This window comes from Anabrus simplex, chromosome 1 (assembly GCF_040414725.1).
Source record: "Anabrus simplex isolate iqAnaSimp1 chromosome 1, ASM4041472v1, whole genome shotgun sequence".
Taxonomy (NCBI): domain Eukaryota; kingdom Metazoa; phylum Arthropoda; class Insecta; order Orthoptera; family Tettigoniidae; genus Anabrus; species Anabrus simplex.
The window spans coordinates 604,186,047-604,211,356 of record NC_090265.1 but is presented as its reverse complement, the minus strand read 5'-3'; the positions used below and the strand labels follow the sequence as shown (position 1 = coordinate 604,211,356).

The window sequence follows — 25,310 nt, the reverse complement described above, 5'->3', positions numbered from 1 at the left end:
AAGGTTTCCTTGGACAGCTCATCGCACGAACACATCAATCCTGAACCAACTTCAGGTAAAAGTTCGTCTATCGTGTAAGGTCTCTCAGCGGATTGTACGCTACTTTGGACATATAATGCGCCGAGATGGTAGTCTTCAAAAGCTGATTGTTGAGGGCAAAGTCCAGGGAACCAGACAACGAGGACGAATACCAACGCGATGGATTGACATGGTGAACGGCCCCCTACAGTGTTCTCTCAGAGTAACCACATTGAAAGCTTTAGGTAGGGAAGAATGGCGGAGTATGGTTCATCGGCTAGAGGGCTGAATATTATGATAGTCACGACGCCTCAGTCATGAGGCAAAACGAAGAAGAAGAAGAGGAGAACTAGAACTACAACTAGGCTAACCTTGAAACTTACCGCTCACTGTTACCATCACTGCTCCACTCACGTCGTGATTCTTGTTCCTTATCCTCTTCATACTGTCTTCATTCCTTTTCCTACTGAGTACCTTTCGCGATTTTACCTCAGTGGATAGGCCTAGGTCTTTCGTTAAATTTGGAAAAATATGAGGCACCGATCCTCGTTTTAATTTCCACCTTACACGAGACAGTTCAACGTTTTTACAACGAAACAGACCGCCTTTATAAGTTAATAAAATCTGCTGAAAAATGCAGGTCGCATATTCCGCCTTTGGCTGACAATAATTATTGCTTATCTTTTCGCGGAATAACTCTCGTCCACTTTGCAAACCTTTTTTTTTTTTTTTTTTTTGTGGCTTCCTTCCGTAACCCGATTTACAACCAGGAACGAAACAATACATTTCCTCGAAATAATAGAAAACTAGTTGATTGCACATACAAAGCACTCCACAGATATTAATACAGACTTTCGGTAAATATCAAAACCAACAAATTCCCTCGATGGGCGTTAAAATTGTTACCATAACTTTACGCACGCACGCTATTACCTTCGTCTGCAATTTGGCGCACGTGTTGTTGCAGCTGGTTCGTTGCGACTGTAGCGCCACACTACGGCGGGGCTACCAACGACAATGTTAGGAGAGCGGAGTGATCACACTAGGTATTCAATTCGTCATGGTACAACCGAAGCATTTGCCTGGTGCAGAAATGGAAAATCACAGAAAAACCGTTTTCAGGGCTGCCGACAGTGGGGTTCAAACCCACTATCTCCCGGATGCAAGCTCACAGCTGCGCACCCCTAACCGCACGGCCAAATCACCCGGTAAAGCACTAAGTGTTTATTCAGCTAAATTAACTCATAATGTCCGGATCCATGGCTAAGTGGTTAGCGTGCTGGGCTTTGGTCACAGGGGTCCCGGGTTCGATTCCTGACAGGGTCGGGAATTTTAACCACAGTTGCTTAATTCCCCTGACACGTGGACTGGGTGTATGTGCCGTCATCATCATCATTTCAGCCCCATCACGGCGCGCAGGTCGCCTACGGGAGTCAAATAAAAAGACCTGCACCAGGCCTCTCCGAACACCACAGGCATTTCATTTCAACTCATAATTCTAACATACCCACACAGAGCTACAGTATTGTTACTGGGAGGGCTGACTGTAGGTAACCCGCGAGGGGTCGCGTCGCGGTCTTTCAGACCGGGCGCATACCCCAAACGCAACAGTTGAATATCGTGGTCCTTAGTCGCCTATACGAAACAAGATAGATGAAGTACGTCACGTTGTCAGAAGCTGAAACACTACACAACAACCATCCACCACGAAGCCCTATCGGCTTTCCTTTAAATGCAGATCTTTGTTTACTTCCATCAACCACGGTGACTGGGTCTTCCTCTTTTGCCAGTAAACGAAAAGCTGGTTGGTCAACCTGGAATGATACAGCCTGTTAGACATGTCTATAAAATAGTATGGTGTTGTTCGCTACTATCCTCACGGATGTTTTTGCTAAGTGCCGTGGTAATAGAATGTAATATTATGTCAACAAAACACTTGAAAATACGTAACACAAAGAAATTGAATAAAACGTTCCTTGGAACAACACTACGCGCCGACTGTTAAAAAGTCCTTCAAAGATCTTCGTCATGGAGACAAAAGTGCTCATAACTTTTCTCAGAATCTACCAATTTAAGTAGTTACTACCTCAAAACAAAGCACTTCATACACGGAGTGTTTTTGGACAAAAACTAACTGCGTACCTCAATTAGAACGAAAGATATGATTGCTTCAATGAGAAAAGAATGTTGAAGAAATGAAACGTCAAATTGAATGTGCAGTCATAACATTCTTCAGAATCAACCAATTTGAATAGTTAAGAGCTGAGATGAAAGAGCTTGATCCACTGAGTGTTCTTAGGCCAAAAAGAAAACTCCGTGCCTCAATTAGAACCAATGATATGATTGCTTCAAAGAGACAAAAAATTGAAAAATCAAATAATTTGAGGAAGGCGAAGTTAAGTGATTTATAGTACCTGATGACAAGTCTGTGCATGAATACCTTTCAGTTTTTTAAAAAAATGAAGGAAATCGACCGGATAGAATGGCAGGACTGACTGACTTTAGTTTTCATAAAAAAATTAATATATAGATTATTTATGTATGAACATCTAACGTCCCCGGGATCCAGGGCTAGCGAACCTGCATTTTATCCGAAGTTCCGGATTGGACTCATGACCAGGTCAGAGATTTTGAAGGCTAGTTGGAGGTATATTCAGCCTACGGAGGACTATTGAGGAGCTATCTGACGGTGAGATAGCAATCCTGCTCTACATAGCTAAGAAAAATGGTCGAGAGTATTTGTCGTGCTGATCACGTGTCACATCATAATCTTCAGAACTTTGGGCTGAACAGATATCGCTAGGTAAGCCATGACGTTTATTTGTTTCATATAAGCCACTGTAAAATCACAATTATTTAGGTGGTCCATTTTCTGACATACATGATCTGTACTGATTCTGGTTCAGAAGAATCTGGGTCAACCCTTGAAAACTGCTGCGGTGTTTCATTGCATAATATTTATTATTTTGCTCTTTAATATAGTTTTGTCCAACATATAATTTGCTTATAAAAATGAGCAGTTTAATTACGTAAGTAAAATGAAACTTTTATAGCGAATGCTATAATTTAAACTCTTTCTAAAATCAGAGACATCTATCCTTCTATTGGAAAAGTTTAAATAAACCTCCGTTTGTCAACTAACAAATTATTCAACAAATATACATCATATCGACTTTGCCTACGCTTGCGATGAGCACCTGTTTGGAGTGTGGAAAATCCGTATCCAGGCACTGCTAAAATACAGTGTTCTAATTGCAGTAAATGGTTTCATTCGAAATGTGTGAATCTCCAAGACAGAGACTTGAAGTTACTCTCATCTAGTGATCATAAATGGAGGTGCAAAGCTTGGCATAGTAAAAAAAGATCGAGCACTGCGAGTGATGAAATGTCAGTAGCTGAGATGCCATCTGTTGGTGACATCTATGAACTTCTGGTTACTCTGAAGGAGGATATGACAGCTCTAAGGAAATCAACTACTGATATCGAAAGACAGCTAGGTAATTCAATGAATGTCTGCCACGAGAGATTACATGAGCATCAGAAACTACTTGATAATCAGCAAGCAATAATAGCAAGACAGCAAACGATAATTGACAAACTGTTATCCGAAAATCAGCGGCTCCAGAAAACAGTAAATGACCTTTCGATCCGATGTGACGACAGAGAACAATATTCTAGGGTAAATACTCTTGAAATATATGGTGTTCCCGAGGTTCCCAATGAAAACGTTGTTCAGACCGTCATAAATGTCGCTAGGGTCTTAGATGTTGAGCTTAAAGAGGACATGATTGATGCTTGCCATAGATTAAAAAAGGTCAACAATCGTCCAACTGCAGGCATTATTGTGAAGTTCGTTCGCAGATGTCATAAGGAACAGCTCCTTGAGAGGCGAAAAATCAAAAGAAACTTATCCACTTCTCACCTGGGAATGTAATCCTGTGTACATTAATCAGTCCTTATCCCCAGGGAGGAGAATTCTGTTTGCTAAGGCAAAACAGCTGCAACACGACAAAGATTATAAATATCTATGGGTTAATAATAGTGGAATAATAATGATCAGGAAAGAAGACGGTAGTCCTCTTCATGTCCTTCGTAGTGTCGAAGATTTAGGTAAACTGTAATGCGTTTTGGTTTCCTTTACTAGCCTTAACGTTTGAATATTTTCCAATGATCGGTCATTTCTTAACTTCTACATTTTATTTAACATTTTTATTGCCTTTTAAATGTCTGTGAACAATTTGTCAATTTACTACCAAAACGTTAGAGGACTTCGAACCAAGTGTGAGTTATTTCTTCAAAATCTCCTTTGCTTTTCATTTGATGTACTAGTGTTAACTGAAACGTTCTTGGCGAATGATATATTTGATAGTGAATTATTCGATGATCGATATGTAGTATTTAGAAATGATAGGGACACATCACTAACAGGAAAGTCGCGTGGAGGTGGAGTATTAATAGCTATTAAAAAGGGATACCGTGTAAAGCTATCCTGTTTACAATAGTCAACAATGTGAATCTCTCACTCTTCAAATTCTCGGTAACAAGCGAAAGCTATTTATAAATGTTGTCTATATAACTCCTTCTTCTGGCTACTCTGTATATCAGGATTAAAACATTGATCACCTTATAATGTCGGATTGCATCATTATGGGTGATTTTAATTTAGCTGAAATTAATGATGTAAATTATAATTTTACTGAAGGATCAACGGCCAGTCGTAGTCTAGCAAATTTCATGTCGTATTTAGGATTGAAATCATATAACAATGTTCTCAATTTTAACTCTAGAACACTAGACTTGGTTTTGGCCAACATACCAATTAATATAAAAACATGAAGAATTCGTACTGGTACCAGAAGATTTGCATCATCCCGCACTCTCTTTATTATCGTTACCAACCAGGAAACCTCCCATTTTTAAGAACATATGCCGTGAATATTATGACTTCAAAAATGCAGATTTTATGAAACTTTACTGTGAAGTGCGTGACTTTGACTGGAACCCGTTGTATTCCTTTGATAACGTTGACCTTGCAGTAGATTTCTTTTACACCTCACTCTACAAATGTTTTGATGTATGCATTCCCAAGAGGAATCTCATTCAAAAATCTAAATATCCCGTATCGTTTACACATGATATTATCCAAACTCTAAAACGAAAAAAGAAATGTGCCAGGAAGAAAAAGTTTTCAAATTATTATGACGATCGATTTAGGCAGCTTAGAAGTGAACTAAAATCTAAAATAAACATTGCATATAAAATATATATTCACAACTTAGAAAATGGAATAAAACACAATATTAATAATTTCTGTACGTTTACTAGTAGTAAAAGAGAAACGCGAATAGGTGATAATGCCTATTTCTATAACGACAACAGGTATGAAACTGGAAATATTGCGCAAGGATTTGCGCAATATTTCTCATCGGTGTATACAATCCCGGACTTTAATTATAATATCGATAACATGGACTTGGATGAGATTCCTGTATTACCAACTATGGATGTGCTCAATATTACTTCTATATCAGAAGAGGAGGTAAAACGAGTCATTAATGGAAAACTAATACCGAAAAAGGTAAGCGGTCCAGATAACATCCCACCTTATATAATTAAAGGAAGTGCTGAAATACTGGTCCCACAGCTAACCTTCATTTTCAACCTTTCATTAAAAAAGTCTTGCTTCCCTGAAAGGTGGAAAATATCAAAAATTACACCAGTTCCGAAGGCAGGCGTTCATGAAAATATATCTAACTACCGCCCTGTTTCCATTATTGACGCCTTTGCAAAAGTATACGAACATATACTATATTTTAAGATCTATAATCATATTAAGGCAGGTATTTCAGAATTTCAGCATGGCTTTTTGCCTAATAGATCTGTTATTACAAATCTTGTAGGATTTACTCAGACACTGTATGATGTATTGGATAACAACGGAAGAACGGATGTTGTCTATACAGACTTCGAAAAAGCATTCGACAAGGTAGATCATAAGATTCTTATCCAAAAAATGCACCAGTTTGGGTTCTCGAAACCACTACTTCGAATGTTATGTACTTACCTGAAAGATCGACGTCAGTTTGTGTCTTTTAAAGGCGAAATCTCAGACAACTTCATTAGTTACTCCGGTGTTCCTCAAGGATCTAATTTGGGTCCCCTTCTATTTTTAATTTTGATTAACGACTTGCCGAATAATCTTCGTCATGCCAGTTGTTTGCTGTTTGCTGACGATGTAAAACTATTTAAAGTTATACGCCACAAGAAGGATGAGGATGAGCTTCAGCAGGACATTGATCGTGTTGTAGAATGGTGCGATATGAATCATATGTCTCTTAATGTAAAGAAATGTAAATCAGTAACTTTTACCAGGAAAAAGAAAGGTACGATTGCGTCGTACAATATAAAAGATACCAAACTAGAAACAGTTTCGGCAATAAGAGACTTAGGAGTAATATTTGATGAAAAATTAACATTCAATGCCCATATTACAAAAATAACGAACGATGCCAACCGTATGCTCGGGTTTATAATAAGGAGTTCTAAATTATTTACTCAATAATCGATTGTTATTCAGTTATTTACTAGCCTTGTTAGGAGTAAATTAGAATACGCATCTGTAATTTGGGACCCGTGTTCTAAAGCACAAATACATACTATTGAAGTTGTTCAAAACAAGTTTTTGCGGTATCTGTATTATAAAACAAATAAGACATTTTGCCCTTTTGATACATCAACACAGTATTTAAGAAGTAACTTTAACCTCACGTCGCTGCGCAACAGAAGAATAATTATTTCTTTAAAAACGTTAAACAAAATCGTAAGAAATTAATTTAATTCCATAGGACTGCTCAATTTTATCTCCTTTCATGTTCCACGAGCTGGAGCTCGCATGAACGCAGTATTTCAAGTTCCAAGATCTAGAACATCTCATCACTTGAAGTCGCCATTTATTAAAATGCTACGATTTTACAACACATTTGCTGCAGGAATAGATTTATTTTCCGAATCACACACTGTCATTAATACACATTTAAAGGCCTGTGTTTCTAATTTATAAATTCAGACTCCTTTTCTATATAATAGGTGCTATTTAACTTATTTATTAATATAGTCACTACTTTATATTCTTGTTTCAATTCCAGTATTTTTCATAGTGTAGAAATAATCATTGTTGTACTCTGGATTGTCATTTTCTCTGTATATGTGTTTTCCATTAATTCTTCTTCCATGTCTTTATTATCTTCAGCATTATTATTATTATTATTATTATTATGTATTTATTTTTACTTACATGTATGCTTATAAGTACTGATGTGTTAAGAAGGTACTGTATTGGGCTTACTGCCTGTGTACTTTCAAAAAGACAAATAAATAAATAAATAAATTAAATAAATAAATAAATAAATAAATAAATAAATAAATAAATAAATAATTTTATCGTTCACGTGTTATCACTTTCATTTGACCTTGCACTTGCTTTTTTTTTTAAATCATCATAATAACGCAATGACGTATCGATAATAAGACATTTGACCACAGACCGCACAATTAACAGGTGCCGACAACCGACACATTGAGAGATTGTGGTCCACAGTGTTTAAATGCAAAAAAAAAAAAAAAGTATGGCCCAGCCTATTCAACCTCAGTTAACATTTAATTACATTTAATTACATGTTAAAATAATTTAACAGTGAACTTAAGCAAATTAGTATATGATCAACATTGGTTAAGATTAACAACCTGTTAAACTCCAGTTAACTTAACTGTCCAGGTTCAAGAAGTTAAATTCTCTGTTAGCTCAAAATATGGCAGGTGCATTAGATTCAGAACTTCTGTATCTTGAATATTTGTAATATGATAGGTCTTTTCCAGAAAGATTTAGAAACAGAAGAGATGGATTTTCACACAGTTGTTCCAGTTACTTGATCGTACGTTGGCTAACGTCAGTGTGCACATTGAATTCACTACAAATTATCTGCCAGTAGTCACTTTTAGTTTTCAGAACGGATCCGTTAGTTTGCTTACTTTCTATAATACTTTGTAGGTGTATACTTGGAAGTAATTTCCAAAAGAGGACAAATTTGAACCACGATTGTCTTCTCGGCTCTTTCCTTATTGCTCTATAGAGCAACAGAAAATTCACGGTCAAGACAAACATTATAATAAATGTTAGTTTACAGTTGTATTCAAACAAAAGAGCTTCGGAGCACGTTCAGAAACTGCATGGTTCTGCCACTGCCTTCTAGATTATCATTGATCTTGACTCTTGTGAGAGTTAACACCGTGGTAGCTAACAGTTCCCAGGAAATGCGTGGATAACACGGTGCTAAATTTTTAACTCTGTGTTAACAAACAGTGCGTTATTGTTCTTTAAACTGAGATTGAATAAACCGCGCTTATGTCACCGTGTTGAATGTTTTGTTCACTGTATAGGTTATAAATATCTATGTATTTTATTTGTTTCATATTCGTGCACTTGTATTAATACACTGACTGACAGAGCAAATGCAACACCAAGAAGGAGTGGTTCGAAAGGGATGAAAGTTGGGAAAAAAACAGAGACGGCACGGACGAATAATTGATGTTTATTTCAAACCGATATGCAGGTTACACAATGCGCACGGCATCGACTCAGTAGGATGTAGGACCACCGCGAGCGGTGATGTACGCAGAAACACGTCGAGGTACAGAGTCAATAAGAGTGCGGATGGTGTCCTGAGGGATGGTTCTCCATTCTCTGTCAACCATTTGCCACAGTTGGTCGTCCGTACGAGGCTGGGGCAGAGTATGCAAACGGCGTCCAATGAGATCCCACACGTTTTCGATTGGTGAGAGATCCGGAGAGTACGCTGGCCACGGAAGCATCTGTACACCTCGTAGAGCCTGTTGGGAGATGCGAGCAGTGTGTGGGCGGGCATTATCCTGCTGAAACAGAGCATTGGGCAGCCCCTGAAGGTACGGGAGTGTCACCGGCCGCAGCACATGCTGCACGTAGCGGTGGGCATTTAACGTGCCTTGAATACGCACTAGAGGTGACGTGGAATCATACGCAATAGCGCCCCAAACCATGATGCCGCGTTGTCTAGCGGTAGGGCGCTCCACAGTTACTGCCGGATTTGACCTTTCTCCACGCCGACGCCACACTCGTCTGCGGTGACTATCACTGACAGAACAGAAGCGTGACTCATCGGAGAACACGACGTTCCGCCATTCCCTCATCCAAGTCGCTCTAGCCCGGCACCATGCCAGGCGTGCATGTCTATGCTTTGGAGTCAATGGTAGTCTTCTGAGCGGACACCGGGAGTGCAGGCCTCCTTCAACCAATCGACGGGAAATTGTTCTGGTCGATATTGGAACAGCCAGGGTGTCTTGCACATGCTGAAGAATGGCGGTTGACGTGGCGTGCGGGGCTGCCATCGCTTGGCGGCGGATGCGCCGATCCTCGCGTGCTGACGTCACTCGGGCTGCGCCTGGACCCCTCGCACGTGCCACATGTCCCTGCGCCAACCATCTTCGCCACAGGCGCTGCACCGTGGACACATCCCTATGGGTATCGGCTGCGATTTGACGAAGCGACCAACCTGCCCTTCTCAGCCCGATCACCATACCCCTCGTAAAGTCGTCTGTCTGCTGGAAATGCCTCCGTTGACGGCAGCCTGGCATTCTTAGCTATACACGTGTCCTGTGGCACACGACAACACGTTCTACAATGACTGTCGGCTGAGAAATCACGGTACGAAGTGGGCCATTCGCCAACGCCGTGTCCTATTTATCGTTCGCTACGTGCGCAGCACAGCGGCGCATTTCACATCATGAGCATACCTCAGTGACGTCAGTCTACCCTGCAATTGTCATAAAGTTCTGACCACTCCTTCTTGGTGTTGCATTTGCTCTGTCAGTCAGTGTATTAGTTATTTAATTTTGTAGTTATCCGCTAGAAAGTGAAAATCAATTAAACTCGAGCTCCAAATTCGCTCTCATTATGTTTTTTTCTTCTTTTGGTTTCTCTTGTACTCCAGAAACTTAGAAAACAGTGAACTCAATAGAGATTTAGTTATGGAAGACTGACTGATTAGGAGCTGTCTAGTCAAGACGGTCAACGCGTACCATTGCGATTGTCTACAGGTAGTAGAAATATTTAGATACTAAATTTCTATTTCTGGACAGCTTCATGCCCTTGATTTTAGCCCAGCCTACACCAAATATGAGTTGGCGGTCAGATATGCAGCTAACTACTCCATACCAGTAAATGCCGAAGTTATGGATAGTGGAAGCCGTTACCTTCCAGTCTTCCAAGGGTGGAGACTACGATTCAGAATATTCCAAGAAGCAACTCCTATTCCATAGCAACTGGTATTCGGATTCTCAGGACCACTTATTATGCCTCTCAGCCGTAGCTCACGGCACATGAAGTAGGACGTGGCTGTTGAAATTCTCTCTTCTGACTTTTTCACAGTTGATTTTGGGTGGTCACTTTTATGTGGATTAGGCTCGAGTTTTACAGCCCGATGCCCTCCCTGGCGCCAACAATATGTGGAGGACTGTAAACTCTATTGTTTGTTGCTGTGGTGGTTGGTATTTTGTTGTGTTGTGAGTAGATGATGCCAGACTAGGTTTAAACCCTGATCTCGACCGGCAATCCAGCTTGAAGCTCTAACCTTTCAGCCATGAAAGGCTTCCTGTACTGAAAAATCCATTGCCTATTTCCAATCATTCGACCGGTTCAGGGATAGAATGAATGAAGTCCAATTTAGCGGCGAGGTGTTGGTGGTGGTGATTATTGTTTTAAGACGAAGTACAACTAGGCAACCATCCTCTATATAGTCTAACACTAATCAGAGGGGAAAAATGGAAAGGATCCGACACTTCGAAAAATGAAGATATCGGCCAAAGGAAGACAAGGGCCACGAAGGGCGTGAAAATGATAGACTCCCTAGCGTTCGCAAACCTAATAGCGTCGGGGTCGGAAACGAACAAGAGTTGACCAAGAGAGGTCGGATAGGATAGATGAACGTGATGAGCCTGGCACAAGTAAGTTGAAGCAATGCCAGAACTCAGCTAAGGGCCTCGTGCTCGCCAACCTACGCTCCAAAGTTCAGAGATCCTGGGGCCTTAGCGGCGAGGATAACAATTACGCCGGCTGCCGAAACCTGTCGCACTCCTCTGGGGCAATGATAAATGACTGGCAGATGAAATGAAATGATATAGGAGAGTGTTGCCGGAATAAATGACAGGGAAAACCGGAGTACAGGGAGAAAGAATACCTGTCCCGCCTCCGATTTGGCCAGCACAAATCTCACATGGAGTGACCATTATTTGAACCACGGAACCCAGCGGTAAGAGGCTGGTACGCTGTCGCCTGAGCCACGCTGTTTCAAGCTTCCTGTGGTATTAGTGATTACAGTATTTCTACATGTACCAAACAACGCCTTTTCAAATGCATTGACTAGGAATCGAACAACGGTTGCTATCATTCCTGTGAACTATCACACCTGTTTTAAAATCTCTATTCAGTCTGGTATGCAATACTGTTTTAACAAATTTCTACAACGCACTGTTTCGCCATTTCACCTTTGTAAGCTGTAGTAGAGAGTAGTATTATCTGAGGCAGAACTATTCCACATTTATAAGGATCCTAGTGCACAAAAGGACTATCTGTTGTTGGCCATTAAAACGAGCTAACTTTGCTCCAAAATTGGTAGGTAGCTATGTCTTCATGCATTCATCACATTCCTGAAGATAATAGCAGTACAAAGAGCAGGCGTTTGTATTACTGTATGTGAGGAAGCTTCAGACGAAACTCTTAAATTTAAGTTATCTGAAAGGGCCTACCTTACCTTTACTGTAGGGGGGAACAAAGGCGCTTCAAAGCATTAGAATGAGTTATATCCTCCGTAACTCCGGTGTTATAGTAAGGAGGGATGGCTGGAGAGGGGAGAAACAACAACAACAATACAAAGATGGCTGGTTATGATAAGGCGATCCCTTAATGACTGTTGCTATGCCAACGGCCTGCTCGTGGGCTGTCTGATCGAAGCAGAGGCGAGTGGAGAGTGGCCGGCGGTCAGAGCGGGGAAAGGGGCAGACGGCGTCGGGGGAGGGAGAGGGCGGTCAGCTCGGCCATGGCGCCGAGCGTCGCACCTATACAAGACAACTGGGCGCTCAAGCTACGGTTTGATTGCTTACTAGAAACATAACATGCCAATCGATTTTTGGTAATGAAGATCTGGGTCAGTTTCAGCAAGACAACCTTCCGAAATGAAAAAGAGAGTTGCTGAATAAAACCCCATCACACCTAATCCAGAATTTAAAAATATAGATAATAATAATAATAATAATAATAATAATAAATCAAACCAAACCAAACCCCATGGCACTACAGCCCTTGAAGGGCCTTGGCCTACCAAGCGACCGCTGCACAGCCGAAGGCCTGCAGATTACGAGGTGTCGTGTGGTCAGCACGACGAATCCTCTCGGCCATTATTCTTGGCTTTCGAGACCGGGGCCGTTATCTCACAGTCAGATAACTCCTCAATTCTAATCACGTAGAGTGAGTGGATCTCGAACCAGCCCTTAGGTCCAGATAAAAATCCATGACCTGGCCAGGAATCGAACCTGGGGCCTCCCAGTAAGAGGCAGGCACGCTACCCCTACACCACGGGGCCGGCTAATAATAATAATAATAATAATAATAATAATAATAATAATAATAATTTCGTGTGGCTGTTGCCAGCCTGGTACAGCCCTTATATGGCAGACCCATGGACTAGGGTGGGCGGCACCTGCCCCATATGGAAAAGTGCGTGTTGTTTTCGTGGAGGATAGTGTTATGGGTGGTGCGTGCCTTCAGGAATGTTGGGGTAAGTACATACACCCAGTCTTCGAGGCAAGCCGAAGGAAATTAACCGATAAAAATCTCCAACCCGACCGGGAATCGAACCCAGGGCTCTCTGAAACGAAGGCTATTCAGGCAAGATGCTGAATATACAGATTATGCATAATCCTTATTATTAATAGTGGCGAAGTTTAGCCTCTGGGCCTTTTCTTACCCTTCACCACTATTACATTATTTAATTAGGCTATAATGCTACATAAATAAATAAATATTAATAAGAAGGCGAAGGAGAACGAGGAGAAGAAGATAACCAGGTTCGATTCCAGGAAAGTCCAGGAATTTCAATTCTGAACTGAGGGCCGGAACTGGATTCACTCAATTTCCTGAGATCAGGACTGTGTGATTCGAGATTTAGTGGACTCAGTCACGAAAACTAAGCCATACGGATGAAGGTGTTGACTCGCTGACCATGTGACACTCCAATATCTACAGACCATTTTGTTGGGAAGTAGTCATCTTGACAAGCCAGTGTCCAAATTGAGCTGTATGTATCACGGTTTAGTAGTAGTAGCGGTGGCGGCTCTCAAGCCGAAGCTATTGGGCTCTCTCGAAAGGATATGGGTTCGATTTCCCATCAGGAAGTAAAAAAATGAAAGAGAAGATCACCACTTCTGAAGAGGGACATCGCCCTGAATTTAACTCGGGCTTTCACCAAAAATCAGTACCGGGTTAATTCCTTGAGGCTAAAACTGTCCAATCCACCGGTGGTCACTAAAACCTTAGAAAATAAATTCTCACTAGGACTGTGTGTAAGTAAGGCTAGCAGCTTACTTCACAAATATTACCGAGCACGCGCAGATCGTCTTTTTAATATTACAGACCAGATTGAGGAGAGATTTCTAGTTGGGCGTGATAACTTAGGGACATGGTAACATCCGTAGTTCGATTCCCAGTCAGTACATTTGAAATAGTGTAGTGTTGTATGTAGAAATATTTTACTAACCATCAGTACAGGATGTGTGTTCTTGCAGTCACGTGATTGTTCTTGAACCTTGGGCAACGGCTGAATGAGTTGTAAGTGCACCTAACTAGTAACAGTCAGATACGGTACCAGAGTGGATATTTGGGACACACATGAGTTATGGATACCCTTGTGCCTGGGTGACTAGGTCTACCCAATTCACCTGTGGTCCCTAAACCGTTAGAGTGAATAATTCTCACTGCAAGACAAGACATACTGCGTAAAAGTATTTTTGGAACACACTGAGAATATTTTTTTAACATCGCAGACGAGATTGAGGGGAGATTTCTGAAATAATGTGGAATCTCCTTGACATTATCGCGGTGACGGTTCGAATCTCACTCACTATATAAGATAGTTTCCACAAAAAAAAAAAAGGAAAGAATTGCACATCCCTATGCTTCAAATTGAGCGTAAAATTGTAGATTTCTTGAATTATGGTCACATGAACAATTAATAATTTCAAATTCATGCTTGTTTGATTGATTTGAATTTCTAAACATGCACAAATCTTTGCTTTCATTTTGCATCAAATCTTAAAATAGCTCTTTTAAAATTGGGGCAAGAAAGCAGTGTTTCATCGTCACTGACTTCTTACCAAACGAATTAATTTCAAATTTTTGAAATGAAAAGGCGGGGTTCGGATTTCATATAAAACTGGAGGTCCCATGGCTGTTATATTATGAACAGTCGTATCCCCCTCCGATGTGCAACTGTTAGTGTTATTAGATGTTATCCTCGGCGGCCAGCGTTCAATTCCTGGTATTGTCAAAGATTTAAGATTGACAGGAGAGCTGGTATATGAAGCATGCTGCTCACTAGTAAAATAATGCTACAAGAACACGAGTTTACTCTATAACCAGTTGTGCCGGGCTGAGTAGCTCGTACGGTGAACGCTGGCTTTTTGAGCTCAAGTTGGCAGGTTCGAAAGCGTTCAGATACGTCAACCTCGTGTTGGTAGATTTACTGGCACATTAATGAATTCCTTCGGGACAAAACTCCGCGTCTCTGCGTCTCCGAAAACCGTTGAAGTAGTTGATAGGAAGTAAAACCAATTTCTTCTTCTTCTTCTTCTTCTTCTTCTTCTGATTTTACCATACCTGTGGAGTCGCAGGTGAGAACTGCGCCGCACATATGTGGATTCGGTCCTGTTTTACGGTCGGATGCCCTTCCTGACGCCAACCCTACATGTAATCAGTATCGCGAGTTTCTGTGGTGGTTAGTAGTGTAGTATGTTGCCTGAATATGAAGAGTAGAGTGTTGTGATAGACACAAATACCAAGTTTCCGAGGCAGAAGAATTAATCATATGCGATTAAAATCCCCGTCTCGATCAGGAATCGAACCCGGGACCCTCTGAACCGAAAGACAGCACTATGACCATTTAGCCAAGGAGTCGGGTACGTAAAACCAGTATTATTATTATTATTATTATTATTATTATTATTATTATTATTATTATTACAGCCGTGTAGAATTGAAAGTTTGCTTGCTTTCACCTTTTATTTTAGTAAAATAGGAGCACTATCACCTACATGGTTTGGCTCATTAGTTAAATGGTGAGCGTAGTGGTCTTCTTTCCTGAGTGTCCTGGGTTTTGATTCCCATTTCGGGCCAGGATTTTAGCTGTGTCTGTTTAATTTCTCTGCGTTGAAGATTGAGTTCGTGTTTTAACATGCACCTCTTTATGCATACAAAATGCCAACACAAAATTAGGGAATATATTACTTCACATAAGGTTAGCATCAGGAAAGGCGTCCGGCTATAAAACTCGCCTTTTTGTAGATTTCTTTTCCCATATTCCGCTGATATTACATAATTTTTCTGTTCTTCCTTAGGACCTACTTTGCACAGTTATCATGTAAGCTACACGTATTATGTGAAGGAATTCATGGCATCAAACTGATATTTCGCAGGCTTAAATTGTACAGCACATATTTGTATTAATCTCCATTGATAAGTTTGAAAATATAGGTAAAATGGCATTGCATTGGTGATTTAAATTTTGGAAACAGGAAAACATAGTAAAATATCAAAATAAATGTAGGCTACTATAAAACCTATGAGTCTATGAATATCTGAATTAATACGCAGTTCTTCACAGTAAAATCTACCTTCTAATTTACAATCACTGAAACTTTCGAAGCATTGTTAGTTATAGAGGAAATTGTATATATACAGATAAAAATTGAATGCCTCAATTTCCTAAAGCACGATCACGTTAAAGCAGCAATAAATATAAGGTAACTTAAAAAATTCTTCCCGTTGATCACCAAGATTTAAATTTTCACACAGTGTAAAGAAAAGGCCATTAAACAGAATAAAATCAGAAGCAGAACTGTTGACCCCTGATCACTTACATCACTCCTTGACCATTGACAGGATTGGGAGGGAATGGGTCGTGGCCTGTATCTTAGGCACCATCCAAGTGTATTAGAGCTGAAGTGGGAATTAAGTTCCAATATGACATAGGTGTGTGTGGGGGGGGGGGGACGGTGCGTTTACCCAGATTTCTGCTCAATAATGTCACCAGATTCTGAGCGTTCTACATCCCAGTCCCTCAAACTAGTTTTGAATTCGTGAAAGAGCTGAGAATATAACCTAAACTACCCCACAATGCTAATTTCTATGCCACTAGTCTCTGTGCAGAATGTAACCATTTTTCACACGATGAAGTCGATTCAAATTATCCACCTACAAATGTACTCTAGTGTTGCGTGTGTAGTAGATAAACTGTAATTCCCTTCCAGTTTCCACAGATCTATGATCGTAAAAGTAATAAAAAAACTATTTGAGCATTAAAATGAATTAAACCTGATTTAGCAATGTCTTCATAATCATATTCGGTAGAACAACATGTCAGAAAAAGTATGTTATAAAATTAAAGAACATGTACCCGTTTCTTGAAAATCATATATTTCCGCTATACATAAGGTGACTTTCATTTTTGTATCATCTTCTTTATTTTGTCTGTCGGTAGTGTGGAGAAAAGCTTGTGAAAGCATCTACAAGAAAACTGAAGTTATCTGCTAAAGTTTATGACAGGAAAAAAATAATTAAATGTTGACAACTAAGGAATATATAATTCGATCAACCACGTGAAACTCACAGCAATCACCACTGCTGAACTACAACTAACTATGAATGTAAGGATAATTGCACATTTAACCAGTTCTAGTCCCACTAGTTTGTTCACACGGTTCAGGAGTGCCTTTTGATGTGCTTTGGCTTCCCTTATCGCAATTTGTTTATAGTCACGAGTATTTCTTACGTTTTTAATCGGGGAATGAAAAACTAGCTGATAAATTTTCAATATCCGATATATTTTCTTCCACGAAATATCATTAACGTGTTTAAACATAGCCATTTAGCTGTGGGCTTGCATCCGGGAGATAGTGGGTTCGAACCCCATTGTCGGAAGTCCTGAAGATGGTTTTCCGTTGTTTCTCCTTTTCACACCAGTCAAATGCTGGTGCTGTACCTTAATTAAGACCATGACCCCTTCCAACTCCTAGGACTTTCCTATCCCATCGTCGCCCTAAAACAACATTTAACCTTATGGCACTACATTCCTGATGGGCTTTGGCCTACCAAGTGACAGCTGCTCCGCCCGAGGGCCTGCAGATTATGAGGTGAAGCGTGGTCAGCGCGACGTATCCTTTCGGCCGTTATTCTTGGCCTTCTTGACCGGGGCCGCTGTATTAGCGTCGGACAGCTCTTCAGTTGTTCTCACGAAGGCTGAGTGGATATCGAACCAACCCTCAGATCCAGGTAAAATTCTCACAACTGGCCGAAAATCGAATCCGAAGTCACCGGGTAAGAGGCAGCCTCACCATGTCTAGACCGTGGGTCTGGCTGCGGCCTAACCATATAGAGGTAGACTATATTAATACTGCAATAATGCAGACTGCAATACTGACGCAGACGGTGGACCCAAGCCAACACACAGGAAAGTGCTGTGGCGTCCATTCATGGATAAGTTCACTTTCAAAACAAGCCATCTGTAGGAGGTAACTCATTTTCTAAATGAACACTAAACTAACGTCCTTTCTAGGGTGGAATTAAAGATGAAACTAGACGCATTTTCACTTGAAATAGTTTAGTCGACCTATGCAAAGACTGCCTTCAAATTGGCTCCTGGAACAAGTAATTTACATCTGAACTGGCTTCAAACAACGTATCGACCTCCACTGCATCAACATTTTTCCTTCCCAATTCAACAGATTTAGGACAGAACTATTATTTTGGTTTATTACGGCATCAACAACATTTTTGTATTAAGACATGCATTGTGTGTGACTTCTTTACATTTTAGGGAATAAAACTCACTTTTTAAAAACTGCTTACGTGTAATATAAAGTAATCTGTACTCTTCCATAAGACATTTCTCTTTTTTAAGTTGGTATTTGTTTCTGTATTGCTCTTTATAGTTCAGTGTGATGCATGTTTTAATTTGGATACAAATTGAAAAAGTTAAAAATATTGAGATGAGCGGAAATAATTGAGAATTCAGCTTCAAATTCAGCAGTTGTATGGGAGGTGGAATCCAAAAATTCAGCCCAAGTTTCAGGCGGGAATGTAGTCATATACAATATATGTGTTTACCAGCGACGGAAACAGTACAAGATAAAAGTAACTGGGATGATTTACAGTCACCTGAGAAATATTTTACTCAATTACAAATTACTTGTTCAACAAGTGATCAGTAAAGTTACAATTACTTCATTGAATGCCGGTCTTAAGAAAATCGCCATTATTTTCTGCATGGGTCTAGAAGGATACTGCAGTTTTCAAGGAACGATGTATTACTTCATCTTGTGTTTTTCTTAGCATCGGCACATAATGGATATCATCACTAAGTGAGACTAAACATGAAACATTCAAGATGATTTTCTCAATTATTCAAAAATAATTATCAATACAAGAATTAATGAAGAAATATTGCCATAGATTTTTTTCGCGACTCGTACTTATAGACATGATATAGGCTTTTGGGCTTATGCTGTGTCAAGAAAATATGTTTCGCAGAGAACTTTGCTCTGCGTCTTCAAAAGAAAATCTCGAATGTTGATGAGAAAGGCTTCTCAAACAATGAGGTTTGAATTTAGACGTTACATTCCAGGCTTGTGTCAATGTCATACTTTCGTATGTGTGTACACCTGTTATTTTATGTGACCCTCTCAGACTGATTCTGATGGTTCCGTCAGCTTCCGTTCAAAAGCTAGCGCTGTACCGCGTCCCGCGAGAATTGAAATAATTCGTCATTTACTTTACTAAATAATTGGTTCTTGAATTTCTGATTGCTAAATAAAAGTACATCTTCACATTTGGTGAAAAGACGATCTGGAGGGGAACTTGAAGGAATACCTTTGTTTAGTTTTAAAAACATTCACAGCAATGCTATTGTAGAATAAATGTTATGTCTTTGGAAGTACTGGAGAGGAAAGAAATTATCTCGTTCCGCATTGGTGAAGTTATTGGTTCTGCTGTAGTAGAACTGACAAAGTTATATTCATTATCATTTACTTTTTTCCACCGTTTCTGCTTTAATGTGATGTCCTAGAATACAACTATTACAATTTAACTTCCAGAAGTACGTATACATTACGAGTAAAATTTACAATTTGTAAAATGTAACGATTACAAGTAGAAGGTACTAAGAACGCATTCGTTACATGCAATTCGATCACTTTTATTCAGTTACTTCCGAACTCTGGTGTTTACACAAGAAATTTATTGATTCATTTGTAGGTGTCAAATGGTGGGTCTGTCCTTGTAACAGTAAGAAGTAGTACTGAAACAAACTACTAATAATACAAAGTTAATGACTAAAGAGGGGCTGCCTGGCCGAGGCGGTAAAGGCGTGCTCGGTTCACCGGGAGGACGTGGGTTCGATTCACCATCAGGAAGTCGAAAAATTTAAGAAACGAGATTTCCACTTCTGGATGGGCATATGGTCTTGAGGTTCACTCAGCCTACACCAAAAATTAGTACCAAGTTAATTCCTGGGGGCAAAGTCGGCCGGGCGTAGAGCCAACCACTCTACCCCATCCAGTGTCGAGGTTACGAAGAGTGGAAGCCTTTACCTTCCACCCCTCCAAGGGTCTTCATGGCCTGTACCGAGATGACTTTGATTTGCTTTGCTTAATGAATGAAACACCAAAATCTGTTGAAGTAGAGGAGGTCGATCTGCATCTGCTTCAGACTCAATTCGGATGTCACCCATGAGTCCACTTGGATAGCGAACGTTTGTGCTCTGAGAGCCAATTCGGTAACAGCAAATGTGAATTCTCTTAACAACTTTAAAGAAATTAACCCGTCAACGACGAATACAACTACTAGTGCCAATATATTTTTCTCTTTCTTGCAGGTCTGATTTTCCACGAAGAGGAGCAGCTCTGGGAAGATACGGCGAGTCTGACTGTAAAAGGAGTTATTTGTCCGACAAGAAGAAGACGAAATCAGTCTTCTTAAGACTCAAATCGCCTTCTACACTCTTGATCAATTGAATTAGAGACACCTAGCTAGTAGCGTTTAGCACCCACTTTAGCCTTGACGACGACGACGATGCGGCGTGGCATGGACGCCACAAGACGCTAGAAGCGTTGAGAAGCCATACTGACCTATGCAAGCTGCATACTCTCAATATAATCCACTAAGATTGATCGGCGCAGGTTCCAGGACACGCAAATCCCTATTGACAGCATCTCAGATGTGTTTAACGGGATTGAGGTCGGGGTTTCTCTACTGGCGAACCTGTTAGCCATAATTCGGGAGCAATGGGCTGGGGCTGTCTTTTGCTGTAGGTACAGGTAGCTTGCAGGGTCCTGTAAAGGAACAACAAGGTGAAAATTATCTAACAGTAGGTTCCTGCAATGTTCGTTGGTGAGGGACGTTGTCAGGTGTACCAGGTGTCCTATTTTATCCCACATGAACAGTCCTTATACGAGGATGCCGTCACCACTATGAACTGCACGCTGTCGTCATGTGGGTGACGACGTACTCGTACGTGGCCAACGGCGTGTACTAGCTGGTACTTTGACTCATTTGTCCAGGCAACCTTTTTCCACGCTTCGAACGTCCAGTGCTAGTGTACATCTGCACACCTGGTACATCTAACAACGTCCCTCACCGACGAACATTACAGGAATCCACTGGTAGTTAATTTTCACCTCTTTGTTCCTTTCCAGGACCCTGCAGGCTTCCTGTCAATCGTTGTGCCTTGTGATGAGTGTTGAGCAGAGGTACTCTCATGGAACGCTTGCTTCTGTACCCCATAGCGAGGAGATGAATTTGGATGGTATGGTTTCTCTCTCGTCGTTGTTGTCCACCACTGGAATGTTGAGCGATCTGCTGCACTGTGGTTCGTCTATCAATTTTACGATCCGTACTAGCTGACGATGACCTCTGTCATCAACGCGTAGTACACCACGACAGTTGACCCTGACGGCGGTTGTGGCTTTACGGGAATCCACGTACTCATGATACCTTTTTTATACGGTGGCCCTTAGAAAGCCCAGTGCCTGAAAATGGAGTGTCCATACGTCTGGCACCGACAATTTGGCCTCGATCAAATGCATCGAAGTACCCATTCTGTAGTCAACTGTTACTCATACGGACAGTACGAGGCCTGACATTCTCACTGTTACATGCCATGCCCTCCTATTATATTCGTCGGATCTAGCCCAGTGCCATTTCCCCACTACGGCTCCCATCTCTAATTCAAATGCTCATTAGTTTAGTATTCAGTGCAAGACTCAAGCTGTTCATTTTCAGTGCCATAGCTTTCCGTAGAAATCAACAGCATCGCAAGAAGAGACTGAAAAAAGTTTATTCCCAAAAAACCCTAACTTTGTAATGAAGTGCTAGAGACCATGCCATCCGTCTTCTCTGACTTCTACTGGTGAATTTTTGTTCTCTTGCGACCCAGAAATATTAGGTTTGCGATGTCTAGGAAGTTATTCATTTTTACACCTTTCCTGATCCTTCTGTTTCTTTTGCCTATACCTTCTATTCATCTTCCTTCTTTCCTCTTCTGATTTGTGTTAAAAGGGGACGACTGTTCAGTTGTACTTCCCTTTAAAACAGTAATCACCACCATTTTCTGAAGAAAAATACGAAGTCTGAATTACCTCCTTTATTTCGAGAGCTATATTGCCGATATAACAAAATAAACAAAAAATTCACAATTTTTGTTAGGTTAGTAAAGTAGCAAGCAGCGATTCGGGCAATTTGTAGAGAATATTATCATGTATTCTTGTTCAAAATCACATTGTAGATACACCTCCATTTGTTATCTAGCCAAGCAATTTCTGTGACAATGTAATCCTTTCTTTTTCGTTCGCTTGTGCTCAGTTCCCATCCAATCACATTTTTCGTTGGGAGGTGTACATTGATTAACTGTATGAAGTTCAACCTTGTATTCCTTGTTTTATATACTCTTGTATAAATAATAAAAATATGTGTCAGCTGCATTAATTTGTTGTTTAAAGATCAGCTTACCCTGCCCACATTAACAAAATTATATTCATTTTTCATTAAAACAGATTATCACATTGTGAGGTTTATATCAGGCCGTCGTCATATTATAATCATCATCATCATCATCATCATCATCATACGTGGTTCTGCCTTTTGACAACTGTGTTATTATTGTTATTATTATTATTATTATTATTATTATTATTATTATTATTATTATCATCATTGGAGTAGATTAGGCAAGGTCTACCAGCGGAAATGGCTTTTCAAAAGCGATATGTGGTTATTGTATAACGGTCACGATGCGATTATTTAGGATACCGGTAATATAATTTAAAATGCATTCCATTTATTTCCATATCTACTATTTTCTTGGGCCCAGTCTTTACGTCAAGTTTTGTATGGTATTAATACAAACAAAATATTCGATTAAAAGATGTTATTTAGGAAGAATGTTGATTGTAGCAATATAAATCTTAGTCAGTTAGTAAAATGTTATGATCGGTGAAACTGATTAATAATTTGAAGTAAACACAGACAGCCATACCGCTTCCTAGTATATTCTTGATTATGTCCGTCAGGATTGGTTCTATCATAAAGGTTGTGATGATATAAAACTTTGAAGATTAAATCTAAAGTAAGTTTTGGTCCGAACATTTCTAAGTAAATGTTTCTACATATCAACATAAAACAATTTCACTCCCCTCCCTACCTACCCCAGCCTCGCTTTGTCCTTTAAATACCGTAATTACAACTAGGTCCAGCATCAAAGTATACGCAATCGTAAAATATTCGCAAATTTTTCTCGTGATACTCGAACAAACATACAGATATGCATTCATTCATACAAGCAAAATAAAATAGAACATGGAGTCTGTAAGTTCTCTCTGTGGTATGGAAAGGATTTTTACTCAAACAAAATTCATATTTTCATTATGTACAAATAAAAGATAAATTTTGTTCGTAGAGATTCTTGGTTCAGTATCTTTACAAGACCAATGATGATAATGGATGCAGGTTGATTAAGAATTTGAAGTAAGCATATGAATGTACACACTGGAAACTGAATAGATAAAACAATAATAACCAACACTATAAGAAGGATCAATGTAGATTAAAGCCATCTCAATCTAGTCGTATATAGAGAGGAATAGAACACAAAAATGAACTCATAATAGGATAAACAATATGATAGGTCAGTAAATGAAAAGAGATATAATAACAGGAGACAAAGACAGGAGTGAACACGCAAAAGGACAAGACAACTCCTACGTATTCATACATTCCTGTCTTCAAATTAGGTTCCCTCCTCATCAGTCCCAATTTCGTCATCAGCCATTTCTGCTCAGTCTCTGACGAGGTCGATTCTGCTTCATCAGGCGAGTAGTCTTCAACCAAAAGAACTTCAGTCTTGTTGTTGGAAGTGTAGAATGAGAAGAAAGAGGGATTAGCACGGAGAAATGGAAGAAGCAAAAGGATAACAATAAATGCAAGTGGCAAGAGACTATGAACACAGTACAAACACAGCAGGGGGAGAAACGGAACACAATGGGTTAAAACAGTGATTCGCGAGGAGTTATCACCTCCTTGTGAAACTGGATTTCGAAGAAAATTTGATGACAGAATGTAAAAGGTTTCAATAACTTCATATACGCGTGCCCAATGTATCGAAGTGGACGTTGGATTAAAAAAAATTAAACTGTGCAAGAATGATGTAAAATGTAACTCGGGTCGAGTGGTTAAAATTAGTGCAATCTGTAACCATTTGTATTCTTCCACTATAAACCTGTACTTTTGTGGTTAAAGATCAGAAATATTCGAACGGAGTAACTAAGGAATTGAAAACTCAATTTGAGCTTTAGGACATGAGTCAGTAATAAAATAATAATAATCGTATGACATCAGCTACCGTGTGCAGACATTTCAATTTGACGCCATCTGGCTGTCTGCTCGTCAATTTCGACGTTCCGTTTTACTCTAGGCCCACTAGATGGCAGACCGAGTAAACCGAAACTCTCCTAGGCGTCTATGGCTGAGATTTAATGATTTAATGAGGCAGTTAAACAAAGGATTATTTGTGAATAGTTATTTTATTTTGTTCTTCAAATAAATTGAATTCAATACATACGTTTTACAAACAACTTTCAAATTAACTTTGCAAGTATTGAGAATAAGACACAGATTCATAAGGCATGTTCTACAAATATCTTCAGCAATCATCTCTGTAGTACTCTATGAATCACCTTGTAGTTATTGTAGCGGAACGGTTAGCATTGTCAGCCGCAGTCCTCTGAGGGGCGGGTTCGATTCCCGGTACTGTCTGAGGTTTAAAAATGGCAGGAGAACTTTCATTGAGGCTGTACCAATTTAGTTATCCAGTGCGTATTGCAAAGGAACAAAGAAGTATCAAATCAAGTCATATATAGAGAGATGGAAACATGAAAATATAGACGCAATGATAGGTCCTTATACATATAGTTTAACATTGATCACATTTTGTTTACAGAAAGTAGCAACGGAATTTGAGAAACTATAGGAATAGAACTGTATAAGACTCTATTCTACATCTTGAATTATGTTTGAATAGAGCCCATTGTTTGATGTACGTCACTGAAGTATAGGAGGCGATGTAAATTAGTTACGACGCTTTATGCAGAGTTGAAGGAATTTGTCACAGCATCCGCCTTCTCGCAAGTCTAAAAGCTCTGCTTTTGCACGCTTCAGCCAACCCCTATTCCCTCCAATAAATCACACATTATATATTTAAAGGGGGTTTCTCTCATTTAAACAATAATCCCTTGACATATACGCAATTTGAATATATTTTTTCTCCGACCAGCACTTTGCGTGCTCTGTGACGTCATAGTAGAATATTGGCCTATTTCTGCGAGCACTGTTGCAGAAACGGAACTCAAGAGATCGGAAGTAGCTTTCTGTGTACCCCATTTGTTTT

The 25,310-nt window shown here is 39.9% G+C and overlaps 1 long non-coding RNA gene across 1 annotated transcript in view; it reads left to right on the top strand.

Moving 5' to 3' along the window:
* The window catches only part of LOC136870865 (uncharacterized), an 882,383-nt gene extending 860,089 nt beyond the window's left edge, over nucleotides 1–22,294 (top strand). Inside the window, exon 9 of the long non-coding RNA XR_011018019.1 lies at nucleotides 20,247–22,294. This is a non-coding gene — a long non-coding RNA (uncharacterized lncRNA). The remainder of the gene's footprint in view (nucleotides 1–20,246) is intronic.
* The last annotated feature ends 3,016 nt before the right edge of the window (nucleotides 22,295–25,310 follow it).